The sequence below is a fragment of the Papio anubis genome, chromosome 14, assembly GCF_008728515.1.
Source record: "Papio anubis isolate 15944 chromosome 14, Panubis1.0, whole genome shotgun sequence".
Taxonomy (NCBI): Eukaryota; Metazoa; Chordata; class Mammalia; order Primates; family Cercopithecidae; genus Papio; species Papio anubis.
In genome coordinates, this window is record NC_044989.1 from 97,032,312 (window position 1) to 97,050,909 (window position 18,598).

Consider the following 18,598-nt stretch of genomic DNA (forward strand, 5'->3'; position numbering starts at 1 on the left):
CTACACTTTCAATGAGATCCCTATCAAAATATCAATGAATTTTTCACAGAGATAGAAAAAGAAATCCTAAAATTTGTATGCAACCACAAAAGACCTCAACTAGCCAAATACTGAGCAAAAAGAACAAAGTTTAAGGCATCACACCACATGATTTCAAAATATACTACAAGCTATAATAATCAAAACAGCATGGTATTGGCATAAAAACAGACACACAGACCAAGGGAACAGAATAGAGAACCCAGAAATAAATCCATCTATTTAGAGCCAAATAATTTTCACCAAAAGTGTCAAGAACATAGATTAGGGAAAAGGAGAGCCTCTTCAATAAATGGTGGTAGGAAAACTGGATATCCATGTGCAGAAGAATAAAACTAGGCCCCTATCTTTCACTACATACAAAAGTCTACTCAAAATTGATTAAAGATTTAAATGTAAGCCCCCAAACTATAATCCCACCAAAAGAAAACATAGGGGAAATACATTAGGACATTGGTCTGGGCAAAGATTTTACAGCATAGAATAATATTATCAAAAAGACCAAAAAAAAAAAAAAAAAAAAAGAAAGATATCATGCTTATTTGGTAGCTTTGTAGTGTATTTTGCAGCCAAGAAGTACCATGTGCCTCCAGCTTTGTTCTTTTTGCTCAATATTGCTTTGGCTATTCAGGGTTTTTTTGTGGTTTTCTGCAAATCTTAGGACTGTCTTTTCCATTTCTGTGAAAAATGTCATTGTATTTTGATAGGGATTGCACTGAAGGTATAGATCACTTTAGGTAGTATAGTCATTTTAACAATATTATAATTCTTTGAATCCATGAATATGGGATATCCTTTCATTTTATAGTTAAGACTTCAATAGCAGAGGCAACAAAAGCCAACATAGACAAATGGGACTATATCAAACTAAAAACCTTCTGCACAGCAAAGGAAATAATCAAATGAAGAGACACTGGAATAGGGGAAAGTATTTGCAAACTATTCATCCAATAAGGAACTATTATGCAAAATATTCAAGGAATTCAAAAACTCAACAGCAAAACAAAAAGAAAAATCCAAATAACCTGGTTTTAAAAATGATCAAAGGATCTGAATAAACATTTCTCAAAAGAAAATATACAAATGGCCAATAAGTATAGCAAAAAATGCTCAATATCACTAATCATCAGAGAAATGCAAATCAAAGCCACAATAAGGTATCATCTCAGCCCAACGAGAATGGTAATATCAGACCAAACAAAAACAAAAACAAAAAACAAAAAACAAATTCCTGGCAAGGATACCAAGAAAGAGGAACACTAATTTATCATCGGTGCAAATGATCCAGCAAACCCACTGCTGCGTATTTACCCACAGAAAAGGAAATCAGTATGTCGAAGTGATAGCTGCACTCCCATGTTAACTGCAGCACCATTCACAATAGCAAAGATATGTAATCAACTTAAGCGTTCATTAACAAATTAATGGATAAAGAAAATGTGGTACATATACACAGTGGAATACCATTCAGCCAGAAAAAATAAAATAAAATTCTGTCACTCATGGCAACATGGATAAGCCTGGATGTTATTATATTAAGTGAAATAAGTCAGGCAAAGAAAGATAAATACCAGAGTTCTCACTCATGTGGGAGCTAAAAAAGCTGATGCATAAAAGTAGAGAGTAGAATAGTGGTTACTAGAGGTGGGGAAGGGTGGGGAGAAGGAGGAATAGGAAAAGGTTGGCTGGATTCAAAATTACAGCTAGATAGGAGGAATAAGTTCTAGTGTTTGATAGCACTGTAGGGTGGCTTTAAAATAACTAGAAGAGAGGATTTTGAATGTTCCCAACACAGAAGATAAATGTTTGAGGTAATGAATATGCTAATTACCCTAATTTGATCATTACACATTACATACAGATATCAAAATACCACTTTTGACCTATAAATAGGTACAATTAAAAAGAACTGGTAAACAGATCCAGTGAAGAAAACAAAATGTATCAACTAAAAAGAAAAGAACAAAAAGCAACAGAATGAATGACCAGTAAATAAATGAAAAAGAGACAGATCTTGTTGGAAGAATAACTCTAAATAAGTTACGTAGACACTCTGTCTTCAAGGAGACGAAGCAGTAAACTCCCCTCCCTTAACTATGGGGTGTACCCAGAGACATCCTTCCAAAGAGTACATAGGGAAAGCGGGAGAAGGAGTCAGTAGGGAGTGAAGAATTCTGACAGCAGGGACTCTTGATGTGATGAGATGAGTAGGACATGTTGCCTCTGTGTTCTTCCTCCCAAAACCCTCATGAGAAAATCATCAGAGAACTCTCAATTGGGGGACTTTGTAAAAAATACCTGACTCCTCAAAACTGTCAAGATCAACAAAACAAGGAAAGTGAGAAACTGTCACAGCCAAGAAGAGCTCAAAGAGACATGACAACTAATTAGTGTGTAGTGTGGCATCTGGGATGGGATCCTGGGACAGCAAATGAACATTAGGTTAAAAAAGTTTTAAATCCAAATAAAGTGTGGACCTTACTTAATAATGGACCAATTTTAGTTCATCATAAGGGAAACTAGATGCTAAATATATGAAAACTCTTTATGCTATCTTCATAAGTCTTCTGTAAATCTAAAAGTGTTCTAAAATAACCTCTGGGGGAAAAGGCAATGGGAAAAGAGGAGGTAGAGAACACTATCGTTTTCACAGTATTGAGAATATTCTAGTTTTTAAGTTGGGAGGTAGGTTCCCGGGCATTTGTTTATTATTATGCCCCATAGGTACATAAATGACACCTACGTATTTTGTACCTATCAAATATCACAAAAGGAATTTTAAAAAGAAAGCATACAAGCCAAGCAGAAAGGGATAAGAGTATTTCATTAGCTAGCACTTGCTGAACCTCCCCAAAATGCCAGTCAGCATGACTATGCCCCTAGGCCTGGCACTCTACTCTATCCGACTATATCACCCAGAGCTGGGGATCTGAAATAAAGAGTCAGCTCATTTGGGCTCTGATAAAAATAAAGCCTATTTTGGGAAAGGTGGAAGCCTCAGAGAGATGGAGTGTGTGGACTCGTACTAAGAGTTATGGTTTCTATTAAAAGATGACATTTCAGACAGTGGCCACTGGGTACAGCTGAAAAGATGAGTGAGTGATGGCCCTTCCCTGTATAGAGCATGCCTAATTTACTAAGAGGTCAACACAGCAGTATCCTATTTCGCTCCTACTACAGTCCCAAGGGGAAGTGATGACCTGCTCAAGATGTCATAGGTGATCAAAGACACGCTGAGACCTCTTCCTGGGTCTCTTGACCCCAGGGTTAGTGCTTGTGTGTCTAGATTCATGAAAATTGATATTTCATTTGCAGTAGCTGCCATGATTTGCAGAGCCTTCTACTGTTTTCAGGCTTGTTTCTTAGACTTCAGAGTCGAGACAAAGTCATTACCTATCACATGCTTAAATTCTGCACTCCACACTGATCTGGGGTGGATGAATGTGCTGTCATGGGGCTTTAATTGTAGTATTCTTGTGGTCAGTGCCATTTTAAAAATTTGATCAATATTAATTACAGGAAAATTATTGTGAATTATATTGTATATCAAAACAACAATAAAGAAATGTGGTTAGACCATATTGTTTCAAAATAGGGAACAAGGAAATTTGTTGATAAGAAAAACATTTTCAGCAATCTTCAATGGTGCCCAATTCTCCCTGGCCGCTCTCCTATTTCTATCTTCCTTTTATGACTTATTCATCTACTGCTACATAAGCTTGCATACTTCTTAGATCCCAAACTATAGACTACTATAAAAAGAGGAAACTTTTCTTTTTAAAAAGTTTAAACTTTTAATTTTGAGATAAGTATAGGTTCACAGGAAATTCCAAAGGCAGTGCAAAGTGGTCCCTTGTGCTCTTCACCTTGTTCCTCCTAATGGTTACATTCTACATAACTACAGTAAAATATCGAAATCAAGAAACTGACATTAGTATAATGAGTATATATGGTTCTGTCATTTCATCATATGTGTAAACTCCTATAACCACCATGCCAATCAAGACTATTTCATCATCACAGAAATCTCTCTGACATTATCCCTTGTATAGTCACATCCAACTCCCTTTCCGACAACTATCACCAACCCCTCGTAAATACTAATCTGCTCTCCATCTCTGTAATTTTCTCATTTTGAGAATGTTATACAAATAGAATCATACAATATGTGTGACCATTTGAGACTCTCGTTTTAAAGCAAAAAGAAGAAATTCTATTACAAGATAGAGAAGACACTGTGTATGATTTCAACGCTTTGAAATTTGTTACCGTTTGTTTTTTGGCCCAGGACATGCCCTACTATGGCAAATGCTCTGTGGGTGCCTGAAAAGAATGTGTACTCTGCTACTGTTGGGTAGAGTGTTACAAATGTCAATTAGATAATATTAATTGATGGTGGTGAGTGTTCCTATAGCCTTGCTGACTTTCTGTGTACTTTATGTGTGGTTGTTCTATCAACTGTTGAGAAGGGCATGGAGATCTTCAAGTATAATCATGGGTATGTCTGTTTCTCCTTGTAGTTCTAGCAGTTTTTACTTCTTATTTCACAGCTCTGTTGTTTGGTGCATGCATACTTAGGAATGCTATGTCTTCTTGATGAACACTCTTTTATTTATGTCCCTGGTAACTTTTTACTTTTAAAAGTTCTTTATCTGATATTAATATAACAATTTCTGCTTTCTTTTCATTAATATTTGCACGGTATTTTTCCATCCTTTTATTTTCAACATATACACACACACACACATATATATATACACATATATAAAATGTCTCTAAAAGGGGCCAGGATAAGGCAAGGGAGCTAGGGAAGCTCCTCAGAGGAAAGGATATTTACTTGGCCAGAACTTGGTATTGAGAGAGAAGGGTACTGTGAGGATAACTCAGTAATGACCCAAATCCAGGGGGCCTAGAACCCAAATCCAGAGCCCTTTACCATGCAATCCATTTGGAATTTGGCTCTAATTTGGGAAGAAGAAATTCCTGCTTTATTAGTTACATTTTTGCATAAAAAAGACCTAACCAATCAGGTTACTCAGGTATTCTATATATGTCTCTTTAAGTTTTCCATTTCTGAGACAGTCAAAATCACAAGCTTCCCAACTAACATATCATCCACACTACAAGCAAACTACATGAGCAGACAGAATTGGTCCTCACGGGGTGGTAGGGTTAGGCTTTGTGTCCCCACCCAAATCTTATCTTGAATTGAATTGTAATCCCTATAATCCCCATGTGTTAAGGGAGAGACCAGTGGAGGTAACTGAGTGATGGGGGCGTTTCCCCCATGCTGTCTTGGTGACATTGAGTTCTCACAAGATCTGATGGTTTTATAAGCAGCTCTTCCCCCTTTGCTCAACACTTCTCCTTCTTGCCACCCTGTGAAGAAGGTGCCTTGCTTCCCCTTCACCTTCTGCCATGAGTAAGTTTCCTGAGGTCTCCCAGCTATGCTGAACTGTGAGTAAATTAAATCTCTTTCCTGCATAAATCACCCAGTCTCTGGTAGTTTATTGTAGTAGGAAAACAGACTAATACACAGTGTCAGCCTTCTAAGGGATGTGGACTGTCCTAGCAATCTGCTCTAGAGTTATAAAGGACGTAATGTGATCATTTTGGTTAATCAGAATCTCCGTCAAGATCTACTGGGGCCAGGAACTCCAAACCTGACCAATCAAAAGGACACTATGACCGCATAAGGAACTCCAGTCCTGAGGACTAGAGGGTCTGGTTACGTAACAAAACTCATTACAAAGATTTTTGGGTTATACTGTAACTGACAGAGCAGAGTATATATTTACTGCCTTCTGTAAAGTTACAAATATTTCCCATCCCTCTGTGCCTTGCTGGTGACCCAGATAATGGCTCTACTGGGCAAAAATAAGGGCTCCGTAAAAAGTCTCTAAAACAAGAGAAATTATTCTCTGCTATGTGATCATATGGACACTGCTATGTGATTTCGCTGCTGACCCTTTATCAGGAACCCACCATCCCCCAAGCCAGAATCTCCAAAGTGGAAAACATAAGGTGTGGGGAGAAATTATTAGAGCTCTCATATCTGGTATGTTCTAAAGCGCTACAGTGCCCAGCACTGCTTCCTATTTCTCCATTATATTTTGTTAAATTTCTGTGCATAAGACAAGTCTCCACTGAGGGTCAGCTCGCTGTAAGGACGAAAGATCAGAACTACCGATAAACACTAGCAATGGAATGGGACTTTTAAAATTACGATGAATTATCTCAGGAGTGAATACATGAAAACTCGCAAATGAAAGCCCTTAGAGTAGAGGGCCCCTTTAGGGAAGATCAGTGTAACAGCACAGATGCTCAGGTCCTGTCTGCCCACTCCAGATTAGTGGGGCGTGGACCCTGAGCATCCTAGGTCACCCCCAAGCATCCCAGGTGATCCCCATTACATTACAGCTGGTAGGCATGGATTCACAGAGCTCCAAAGCCTGGAAGAAGAGGACGACGCAGGAGCTATGCCATGTCTATCTCCATGCCATCCCCAAGCACCTCATCGAGTGCCCACTCATCTCCCTCCATACCTGGCCCCACTCAGCCAGCAAATATGGGCAGCATCACCTGTCTGCAGCTTGGGGGAATCCCTGTTGCTCTTTCCTGGAATTGAGGCTCAGGTGGGAGATGGGCTCCTGATCTTACTGTAGTGGTGGAGAGGCGGACACTGGTGTCCCACAAACTCTGAGCATGTTTTCCCACTGAATTCTGTGGGGCATGGCAACCAGGCCTGTGTTACTGCCCTGCCTGTGCAGGACTGGCCTTAGAATTCCAAGTTCATGGACCCAACTTCATCTACCCTCTCCCTCCATGTCACTGCCAAAGGAACCAAGGCCCGAAGTTAACACCCAGCGATGAAAGCACAACACCCACACATGAGCACATCCCAACGATTCCTCCAGAGACCTCTGTTCCAAGCACACACCGCGGAGACGTGGTACTTAACCGCTGGGAAAATGACCAATGTATTACAAAGACGTTACTCAATGAGCTCTCAGGTTGGGAAGATACGGTTGCATTTAGCTTCTCCCACAAGAGAGGCCTGCACCAGACCCAGGCTCCAGGCAGGGAAGACGGTCCTGTCTCTGGCTCCTGGAATCCCTGTCTTTCCCAAGTACTTCTGACCTTGGTCTTCGTGAACACAACAAAATCTTCAACATAACCTCTGGGTGAGATCATAAGTGGCAGATTCTGGAAGGCTCTAAATAAAACAAGTCTGACTGAGGAGTGAGTGGGTTGTCAGATCTGTTGTGTTTCCCACTCATTCCCTGTGAGCGCCGTCGGGGGCCCAAGTGGAAAGCAGTATTCTACGGAAACGTGACATTCATGGACTGGGCATTCCGCTATGTGGTCAACAAAGGGAGGGGGCCCTCACGCATATGAAATAAGATGAGAACCATCACAAGCAAAACCCAAAATGGAATGTTGGCAAAAGAGACAAGCAACTTAGAAAAACTACTAAAACTGTCAACTCTAGGGTCTCTCCCTGTCCCTGGCCACATCGCTGTAAAAGACAGGTTACCTGAGGACATTCAAGAGGGACGTCACCACTGCAGACTCCTGACTTGGAGTTCACGCCGGCCAGGGACTGCTCCGGACCACGGCTTGTTCACACTGTGACCCGCGTAGACTTTCACACAGGAAGGTCACAGAACAAGGCGTTTGATCAGGAAACAGCCAGAGCAGATTCATAGTTAGGATCATCCTTACATCTTGCAGGCAGCAATCAAGCTGAAATCGCGCCAATTAACTTGTCAGTGTGACTGCTGGTCAGGTGTGACTCTGAGAAGCCGAGAAGGCATATTTTACTTTCCAGGGAGATACAAGGCCTGCCTCCATGGCCACAGACCTGGCAGGAGGGCCCTGGTACCTTCTGCCTCAACAAGCACTGAGGGTTATTCGTTTGCATCCAAAACTGGCATCTTGTTAATATACTGCTTGGTAACATGGTACCAAAATTCATTCCCTCCTAAACTGTGACCTCGTATGATCTGATTTATTCATAATGTTTTATAACCATTTTGCCATCCTGGAGCCAGGACCATTTCTAAAGAAATCATTTCAACTTTAGTTATAATAAGAGTCAACCGGAAAATTGATTCTGATAGGCAGAAATCTAAAACTCAAAATACTTTTGGTGTGTCCAGTGAGGCACCCGCAGCACGGGAACGGGGAGCACAAGGTCACTGGGACACATTCCCCTCCCACACCCTCCACCAGACACACCCAACTCGAATGCCACGTCTTCTGTTTCATGTGTTCCCTTCAGTTCTGTACATCCCAGTGGTAATCCCAGAAAGTATTCTCCTCTGGAGTTTGTTTGTAATTACCTGTTCAGGTCCAGTTTACTAAAAGCCCTACAACACCCCCTCCATCGTGACACACACACACACACGCACACGCACACACACACAGCATGAGAGGACTTTCTGCTTTTCTGGAGGAAGTCGAGAAAAATTTCTCTCTGCTTTTCCTAGTTTGAGAACCTCAACTGCAGCAATGCTCTCATTTCAAGCTCTGTCTGGCCTGTTTATTTAATGCCGTTCTCTTACATACACATCTGCCACACAGCTGGCCCAGGGACTCTTTAAGACAAGGACAGAGTATCTGGAATCTAACATTCAGGTGTGAGTCACAGGTCACCATCCAACGCTGGGCCGTACTAGGCAAGGAAAAGAACCTCTCTGGGCTCATTTTCATCTATACAATTCAGGGGAGGAATATCCATCTCACCTGGCATTAAAGAGAATTCACGAAAATTCCTTTCTAAATTCTAAGATACAATTCAGAGAGTCATTGAAAAATGACTAGAATGTTATGTGTTCAGTTTCTATCTAAGGAAAAGAAGGTTGAGGGGTACAGGAATTGGCTTTTTTGTTTTTGTTTCTTCAGCTTTCTAGGAAACCACACTGCTAGGGTATATCAGCTATGACAGAAAAGAAAAAATGCTTGGCATAACCTTGATCACCACCACAACTAAGAGAAAAGCATTATGTCATTGACCATGCAAGAACGTTAAATCACAATTTTATGATGTTTCGCCCTGAACAGGGGTGCTGTGGGAAGAGTCAGGGACCACAGAGATAGCCTCAGCGCACACAGAAGTGGCTGTTAAATACAAAGTCCCCTGGCCTGTACAGAGAACTTCTCTTAACTCATGCTAAGCTGGGGATCCCCAATACAGGCGACTCTGAGCACCATCCTGGGCCCGCACGTGCGGAGCTGGAAGTCACAGGAGTTGCTAAGCTGACCCTGGGGCAGCAGAGGCCCTCGGGGGATTCAGGTTTCCAGCTCCATCCCCTCTCAAATCTCCCAAAGTCTTCCTTCACACACCCTTACCTTTCCAAAGAGACTCTCCAAACTGTACTTAGATGCAGGAGATTTTTCTAGGGGAGAAGAAAATCAATCTCACGAAATTCCTGGTACAGTAAGAAAGAAAGGCTTTTTTGGGTCAGGAAATGGGAGCTCCCAGCCTGCTCTGCCACCTAGGAGCCCTGGGCTTTGGCCAAGTCATTTAATCTCCCAGAGCCTCACATCTCAGTTTAAGATAAGCACTTGGAGAATGGGTGGTTACCATGTCACCACCATCATATGTCAGAGACGGCAGCCCGGGAAGCAGAAGGAACGTGGGCTGGTAAGCAACAGACCTTCTGCTTCCTGGGCTGCCATTAATAGATGGGGACACAAAGCCGCAGGAGAGGTTAAGGGGACTGTCCAGAGTCACAGAGTTGAGCGTGCACAGCTGTGTCACAGTCTCCTTAACCTCTCCTGAGGCTCCGTGTCCCCATCTATTAAATGGGGACAATAACATCTGCATTTGCGACCAGAGGTAATACACAAGCGGTGACAAGCCCTGTGCCGGGCACCTGCCAACGATGACCCCATAGATGACAGCTGCTTCCACTGACTGCACCGCCAGGGGCACTGTGGAATCAATGTGGCAATATTTTTTTTTTTCTAGCAGCTGTCAATACTTACTGGTTAATTATTTAACCAATTGCCACAGATTTAACCACAGTATTAAAGGCTGTGGCCATCTCTTGATATTCAGTATGCTATAAAGAAGAAACGATCAGTTCAAGCTGCAGAGACTGTTCCCCCAGATCACCCAGGGGCCCAGTGTGCAGCAGAAAGCGGCTGAAACGGGCTCCTCTGTTTGGGCAGAAACTCCACAAGTTACTTCCAGGTATCAGAGACCTCCAAGCCACACGCTCAACAGAAGCTTCAGCCCGAAAAACTTAATAATGACTGAGCACCGGGCTTCGTACGTAAAAAATCTTTCTAAATAACCTGTTGGGGGCCAAGTCAGCTCCCAGCAATCTCCAAAATACCAAAAAGCCAGGATATGACAAAAGTGAGGAGTAAATTCTAGATGACTTTTCCAAGTGTACACAGTCTAGGAAAAATTGTTCTGAAATAAACTGAGGCCAATATGAAGATAAGTAGTAAACTTTAGTAGTTAAAGAAATATTACTGGATGGCGTTTTTACGGATGTAAGAGTGACAGGCTCAACGTTTCATCTTCTCGTGCTCACTGCTCAGTTAAACACAGCCGCTGCTGCTTCTATCACAGAATGGAAAACGATGTGTGTAGGCTCACTGCGGACATTTACACGCTGGACATGCATATCACCACCTGACTCGGTTTGTGAAATCCAGTCCTGTTTACTTTACTCAAACTTGAGTTGTGTCACCTAAGCCACTGTCCTTCCTACCCCACTACACCATCCTTCTGTCCATTAGGACATGTCTGTCGTGAAAAAGCCTCCAAAAGCTTTTCAAAAGTCAAACGAACGTGCAGCATAGCAGACAAGGCCCTTCGCATCCTCCGTCCCTAGTAATGAACGGCCAGCCTCCAACAGTCAATTACGGTCACTTTCCAAGTACACATGGAAAGAATTAAGTGCAGATGACGCATTTGCCAAAATGACAACTGTGGTGGTCTTCAGGCTCTTCCTATGGTCTCCACTCCCCAAAGAAGGCAGGGTCAGAGCCGGAGGGTCCCAAGACTTTGTTCCTTAACTTCACTGGGGAGACCAGAAAACAGGGTAGGGAAACGCACCACGTGGAAATGGGCTGAGACGTTACTCAGGCCCTCAGACACCGCCATCCTCCTCAAGCTGCTCTCAGCCCAGCCCCAGGCATGCAAACCTTGAGTGCCCAATAGCTGGGAAATGCACCCAAGGCTGGCATCCTGCTTACTGTTCTACCAGGCCAGCATTTCATTTCTTTCTGACATGCCAAAGGGTATGGCTGACTGAGCTGTTGCTTTCTCTGTTGGCACTTCAAAGACCACCGGCCAAATGGCAAATGCCTGGTCCCCAACCCAGTATTGTCTAAATGACTTGCAGTCTCCGGGAACCATGGCCCAGCTGGTCCAATCAGCCTGCCCCGTTCCAAGGAAACACATTATATCTCTGTACGCATGTCTCCTCATTCTTTAAAACTTGTTCCCAACATAGCATCCCCTGGCTTTTCCATACTCTCCCCAAAAGGGTCAGTTGGTCCCTGCCTCAGGTACTAGGGACTGACTGTAAGAACCTCCACTTCGGCAGTTAGCACAGTCCCAAACTGTCAGGGTCCCATCCCAAAAGGGCATGGGAAAAGGTAGCTGGGACTATATTTTATCTACGTTTTTTTTTTTAACTGCTAAAACAGTCACTGCAAGAAAAACAGCCCAGAATACAGGTGGGGTGTTCACAATAGATGTTGATTACATGAATGGCTACATCTCATGATTTTCCAAATTAACATTTTTCTAAACCACAAAAGTCAATTTTAATAGGTGAACCAAGGTTTTGTGTGGACCTTATCACTTATGAAATAAAAGTCATCCTTTAAAATTACATGGGTAGATATTTTTGCAAGCCAGCCGGCTCTCATGGTCTCCATTTACTGTCTCGTCTACGTGGCACTCGTGTGCTGGGAGCTCCTGCAGACTGAGCTGCTGGGTGAGCATGCCATACTCCCCTGCCTCACCAGCTTCTGAACCAGCACCAACAACCACCTCAGGTCTGCTCATGTCACTCATGATCAAGACCTTTCTAAAGAAGTAGTGTCCGATTCTGATGCTAATAAATTATCAATGAGTTCTGATGATCCGATCAGAAGATCTGTTATTTCCAGCTTATACGCCATTCCCTTGAAATCTGACAAGTGGATTGATACATGACTGCATTTGCAAATGACTGTTTTAAAAAAAGTCCAATTCAAGGACTTTTTTTGTTTGTTTTTTAAAGAAAACGGAGTTACCATGGGTTTGAGAAGTTTTCTGATGCAAGATAAAATCTCCTAGGTTTGGAGCGGGAACACCCCTAGGGTGTTTGTCTTGCATAAGGTCTGGAAGAGAGACCTGGGAATGCCCCATGAATGCATGAGGGGATCCAAAGCTAAAAGACCCAACAATGGCTGGGGTGAAGTCAGGTATGCAGTGTGAGTGCCGACCAGGAGCTAGCTCTGGAAATCACAACACACAATACCCTAAATCAACGGAACAATGTGGCATTTTCTCCAAAAGACAACATAAAGCATAACAAGACAAGATCACTAAGACACTTAATCCTATCCTTCTTGCATATTCATCTGATGCTGTTCTAAACACCAAACATCAAAGGGGCATAACTGAAATCAAAAAGAGATTTTTCTTTTAAGGTGGTCGAAGAGAAAGAACATATTCACAAGATGTGTTTGTAGTAGTAGCAGACCAAGTAAGAGGAAATTCTAACTTTCTAGATAATTTTCAGAAACCACCACACCAAGAGATTCCATAGTCCCATATGATAGTTTCAAGATTACTTTAAAACAATCTGCAAATAATAGAAGCAAATTGAAGTTTTTAAGGAAAGCTAGTGTTGTTCTTACAGTTCATTCTGAGACAAAGCACTGGAGGTGAAAATTTATCTTCTCATAAAGCACTGCTTCCTGCCTGGCCAGAAACAGAATGCTGGATTAACTGGACCACCAAATACAGCAATTCATATTTTAAGTTAAATGTCTCAAACTGTTAGGGCTAAGAAATATTTTTGTTACATGGTGACATGTTTTTGTCTGGTGCCTGTGGTGATAGCACTCCTGGGTCCCAGAATCCACATGCTGCATCTCAGTTATGGTTTAATTGTAACATACACAAGAAGGTTTTTCATATGAACAGGTAAAACCTTCCCGAGAATCCTTCATCTGTCTGCATCTCATTTGATGTAGGCTTCCCCCACCCCCCCCCCGCCCAGACCAAGTCTTGCTGTGTTGCCCAGGCTGGAGTGCAGTGGTGCGATCATGGCTGACTGCAACCTCCGCCTCCCAGGTTCAAGTAATTCTCCTGCTTCAGCCTCCCGAATAGCTGAGACTACACGTGTATGTCACCATGCCCAGCTATCCTTTGACGTAGATTTATCTTTTCAGCATCAAAGCTGGAATCCAACCTTTCCTAGACTGAAAGCACCAGAAAAGTGGTTATTTATCCTTATACTCCCTGTATAAGACAGAATACAGGGGACCAGGATTGGTTATCGACTCAAGAGTCAGTACGCATCTGAGTGTGGAGGTACCTGTACCATCTTACAGGTTGGAGGTGTCTACCATCCCGCTTCCAGGCTACATACTCAGAACCATCACACACTAAAGTAGGAACAGAGATAATCTAATTTTTGAACCAGGTCCCTCACTGAAAGACTAAATTTAATATGATTCAACAAATCGAGGCTACACTGACTGATATTTTACTAAACTTACTGTCCAAATTGAGCATTTGAGACAAAAAGCTGCAACTTCTGTTTTAAGCAGAAAGCTGCAGACTCACCTTTGGCACACAGTTGAGAGGTGACTGGCAAAACGCAGAACTCTTCAAAATGATGACGTTTTCAGCTAATTACACCTCTGAAGTTACAAAGCTGCAGGGATTCTCCAAATTCTCAAACCTCAGCAGAGAATTATAATTTGGGACGTCGCTTGTATACAAGGAACACATGAAATCTAAAAAGAAAGAAGCGTATATTAGATCTGCTTACTTCTTTGATTTTAAGCAACCAGTTTTAAAAATAACTGGTTATTCATTTGCCTAAAACCAATTTTTTTTTTTTTTTTTTTTTTTTTGAGACAGGGTCTCCTCTGTCACCAGGCTGGAGTGTGGTGGTATGATCTTGCCTCAATGCAACTTCCGCCTCCTGGGCTCAAGTGATCCTCCTGCCTTAGCCTCCCCATTAGCTGGGACTACACACATGTGCCACTACCCTTGGCTAATTTTATGTATTTTGAAACCAATGCTTTAAATATATCCCAGAATAAAGCTGCTCTGTGCCTAAAGACCTCCATCAACACATACTCCTCCCCCTTCCCACCTTTCATTCCCTGGGCAAGCTCCCACACTCGGCTGGGGAAGGCCAACCACACACCCAGTGAACAGCAGGTGGAAGGAGGTCATGGGGTGTGGGGGACAGCCAGCCCATAATCAAGTGACCTGAGCTCCCAGTCCCTTCCAGACTTCCTCCTCCCAATGACCCCCACCTTTAAAAGCCTCCCAGAAATAAAAGGGTGGCTGCCAATTAGAAAGGTGGCCAGTCTGGGAGTCTAATGAGGGAGAAGGGTTACAAAGGGCATGGATATTATTTAGAGACTCGTTCCTCTCTTGGAGGTCTGTTGCACCAGCCATTTATTAAGAGGTTACCAACTGGACCCATAGCCTGGGGTTAAAAAGCACCCCAGCGTTCAAGACTTCTGAGACGAACACTCCAAAACGAGAAGGAAGTTAGGATGAGAGGCGCCTGACAAAGGTGACCAGCTCTCTCCTAGTTGTGGAGAGCTGGATCCTGCATTATGTTCACTGCACTTGGTAAATATAAATATGTTCAGTCTTTGACTAACGTTTTCGAGGGGACCCTGGAGCACTCTGTGGACTTCAAGTGAATTCACTGACATTTTTAATTACATTTCAAACCCAGTGGGGATCTGTCTTGACAGTTCACTCAGAGAAGATCTATTAATTCATCCCTAGCATGATTATGACCCAAAATGTTAATACCCCATAGAAAAATCGAATTCTATTTTAGTCAAAGAGAAGAAGATAATTCAAATAGGGCTATCATAAAAATGTTATAAGGCAAGTTCATGAATTTTGATTTAAAAATTAATTCCTTTTTATCCATTCTCTAGCATTATTTTAAAGGCCGCATCATTTTAATATAGATATAAATTAAGGCAAGGAACAGGTGATGGCCAAACACAATGAGAATACATCTTCGGGCAAGATGTCAGATGTATACTAGGCAGATTGCCCTTCTTCCTGTTAGGTGTTTATCATAAAATGACAGGTCCTCTCAAAATGGAAGTAGTGGAATCTGAACTCAGTTCTTGACCAAGAGTTCTTGTTTCTCATGCTGACACCACTGAAGAAAGCCATCAGCACAGGGCAATGTGCTGGGCACCATGCCCCTAACACCGCCTCTGTATGTGTCATTTTCAGGGGCTATTATAAACGTAAGTTGTATTGTTAAGATTTTAACTGGAAAGTGAATTTGCCCAGAGTCCACGCCTTCCACAGGCAAATGGCAAGGAATTGTTTATGTGGTTGTTTGGGTTGTCCAAACACAGGCCTCCCACGGTGTGCCCTGTGTCTCATGAGTAATATGATTTAATCCTTCTGATACACTTCCAGGATGGATTCTAATGCCCATATTTACAGAGGAGTTCACTTTCTCAGGGACACTAAAGGTTTTTCCCAACTGACTGCAGAGGAGGAATCACTCAGGCCTTGGACCTCAGGCCTTGGACTCCGGATGACTGGGCTTTGCACATCTCTAATCTCTTCTGCATGCGAAGAGAGGAGACACTCCTTATGCCGACAGCAAAGCAAAAGCCCGAGCAGCTTCTCTGCCAGCCCCCGCAAAAGAACAATGCGCTGGATTTAGAACCTGAGTCCTCTGATACTAGGCACAGTGGACAAGTCAGAGCACAGCCTCTCCAAGCACAATCAGTAAGGGAAAAGCCAGAGAGGATGGAACAGGGCTTGGACTGATGCAACAGCTCCAACAAAAGTGAGGCTATTGAAAATCCACTGAAAGGTACCAGTGGCCACGGGGATTCAAGTGTAAAAAGTGAAGTTTGCATGAGATGTTTTCCTTGAGAAAAGCATTCCATTGACAAACTGTCCATGTGTTCAATGTACACCCTAAGTAGAAAAAAAACCACGATGATCGACATCTCTCTCTTTCGGTTTAAATGAAGACTGCCCAAGTTTAACATGGGGTTCTGAGCTTACTCAAAACCTGTGTTAAGGAAGAGCATTTCAAAGCAGGTCTTAATTATAATCGGTTATCGAAATCCATCAGCAAAGTGTACACTTTTGTGCAAAAAACAGTACCAGCCTGAAAGATAAACACCTATAAGGTCACTTAGACTGTAGAAGGCCCTCAGCAAAGGATTCATTCAAGGATTTTCTACAGCCAGCTTCAAGAAGACAGGAATATATAGAACGGGTGTGGGCTTTTCTCTAAAAGTACTTCACTAGCACTACGTGCATCTCCCTTTAGAAATAAAAAAAGGAGGGAGGGCTAGAAGGCAATTAACACTGATACCGTACATACCTCTTCATTTTAATTTGGATCCTTAATACTACGAAATTTTACCATTGCAAAATCCAAGGGATTATCTCAATTCTCCGTAACCTTGAAATTTGCATTTTTCCCACTAAAGCCACAACCCAGGGTTTTCCAGTGTTTTCAGCAGCACTTAGCTGCGTGTTGGGCGAGTGTGCTGAGCACCGCCAAGCCACACTACTTGTCCCAGGTGCAGGGCCAGGCAGCCAGATGCCCCCTGCAGGCAGTCCTGGGCGGTTCTGCCTCCCCAATACCAGCGTGGTGCTGGCGCAGTGTCTTCTGGGGCACCTGGGCTGGTTTCCTCCAACTCTCAGCATCTGAGACGGAAGTCCAGTGATGAGTCCCTGACTAAGGCAACTCCAGAGGAGCAGTTCAGGGGTAAGAAGAGAGTTATGAGCCTTGTTCTAATGACAGCCCATGGCTGTGAGCTTTGTGGGCATAATACTGCCGGGTGCTGTCACTCAACTTGTTTCTGAGGTGGCCTATTTGTGCAGAAAACTGAAGTCACCAAGAGGCTAAAGTCAGCCTTCAGGAGGCTCAGGGAATCCCTGCTCTCCCACTCTCCAACTGATAAAAACAGTGACAGGCTGGGAGAAGAACATGCTCTGATCCCAGTGAGACACTCGCTGTGGCTTCACCTTAGTGTCATAGCAACCCTGGGAGATACATCTTATCATTCAGCCGAGGAACCAAATGACCAGATGTCCCACAACCAGACTTTGAATGCACACTTGCCTGATTTTAAAGCCAGCGTGCTCTTTCTTCTGACAAAGATCACCACGAAAGGGCTAGAACCTTGACAGTCGCATTTTGCAAATCGCATCTGCTGCTGCCATCTGTCTGGGCTATCTGCCACCCTGGGTGGCCGGCTCCAACCTCTCAAATCGGCTAGGAACCATGTCAGGCTATGTCAAGAAGCAAGACCATGAATGTACACACACCAAGTTTGTTTTCAACGGTACTGCTGCTCTTAGATGTTAGCTCGGGGTGGCGGGGAGTGGGGAAGCCTAGTTGAATAGTGTCACCTGGCTGGGTCAGTAATGAGCAGATCTTGGACTCACGTATGTATCATAACCAAATCTAATCTGTGTTACACATGGAGAGAACCACTCCAGATCCCTAGTCTGTAGCCAGAGCTAAGGCAACTGTCCTTTACCTTTTATTTAAAAAAAAAAAAAAAAAAAAGCATAGGATTAGCATAGGCCTCGGAGCTCTCAAATGCCTTGTCTTGCCCTTCCTCCTCCCTCCCTGACCAGGGAGGCCCAGCAGAGGCCTGCAAGTGGATCTCCAGTTCAGAGTACGGAGGCGGCAGTGCCAGCCCAACACAGCACGGGGTCAGCGTTGTCTGGGGCAATTCTGGCAGAGCTAGCTATATTTCATTCCTACTGAACCACTTGGAAGAGAACCTCATTCAAGTGGGAAAAGGCTGGTTTCAGATACTGAACAAAGCTACACAAGTTTCCTTGAGTGGTTTGGCTACAGTTCAACCCATGTGGACTGATACTGAGCAGCTCAGATGTGTTTATCAATCCGAAACTCAAAGGCGTCCAAGGAGATGACCTCAGCTGTCTCTTAATCATCCAGTGCACAGTGGTTCGCAGGCAGGGTTCAGGAACGGCTGAAGCCTAGCTTCAAAAAGCCTCACTGCAATTAGAGTTTTCACTCAAGATAAAGCTGTCCTGAAAAGTAAAAATATCAAGTTTTTCTGCACTGGGCTGAAATTATATCAATTCCATATATTAATGCTGGTTAGGAGGTTAATTAGAAGCTGGTTAATGAAAACACGAGGGAAAAAAAAAAAAACAGAACTAATTTCTAATTCTCTAGAAAGTCAAATAATGGCCAAGGCGGGTGTTTGCAGGATAAAGGTGACTGATCAGAGTTTGGGGTCTGTCATTTCTAGGTTCTGGAATAATGATTTCTGCCTTCAGATACTCCAGAGCTGAAAAAAGAAGGAA

At 43.1% G+C, this 18,598-nt stretch overlaps 1 protein-coding gene across 5 annotated transcripts in view; it reads right to left on the bottom strand.

Moving 5' to 3' along the window:
* NCK2 (NCK adaptor protein 2) overlaps nt 1-18,598 on the bottom strand; it is a 151,157-nt gene that overhangs the window by 64,543 nt on the left and 68,016 nt on the right. For all 5 annotated transcript variants that reach the window (XM_009184879.4, XM_009184881.4, XM_009184880.4 and 2 more), the window contains exon 2: nt 13,850-14,022. The gene's annotated coding sequence lies outside the window, so the exon portion shown is untranslated. The remainder of the gene's footprint in view (nt 1-13,849; nt 14,023-18,598) is intronic.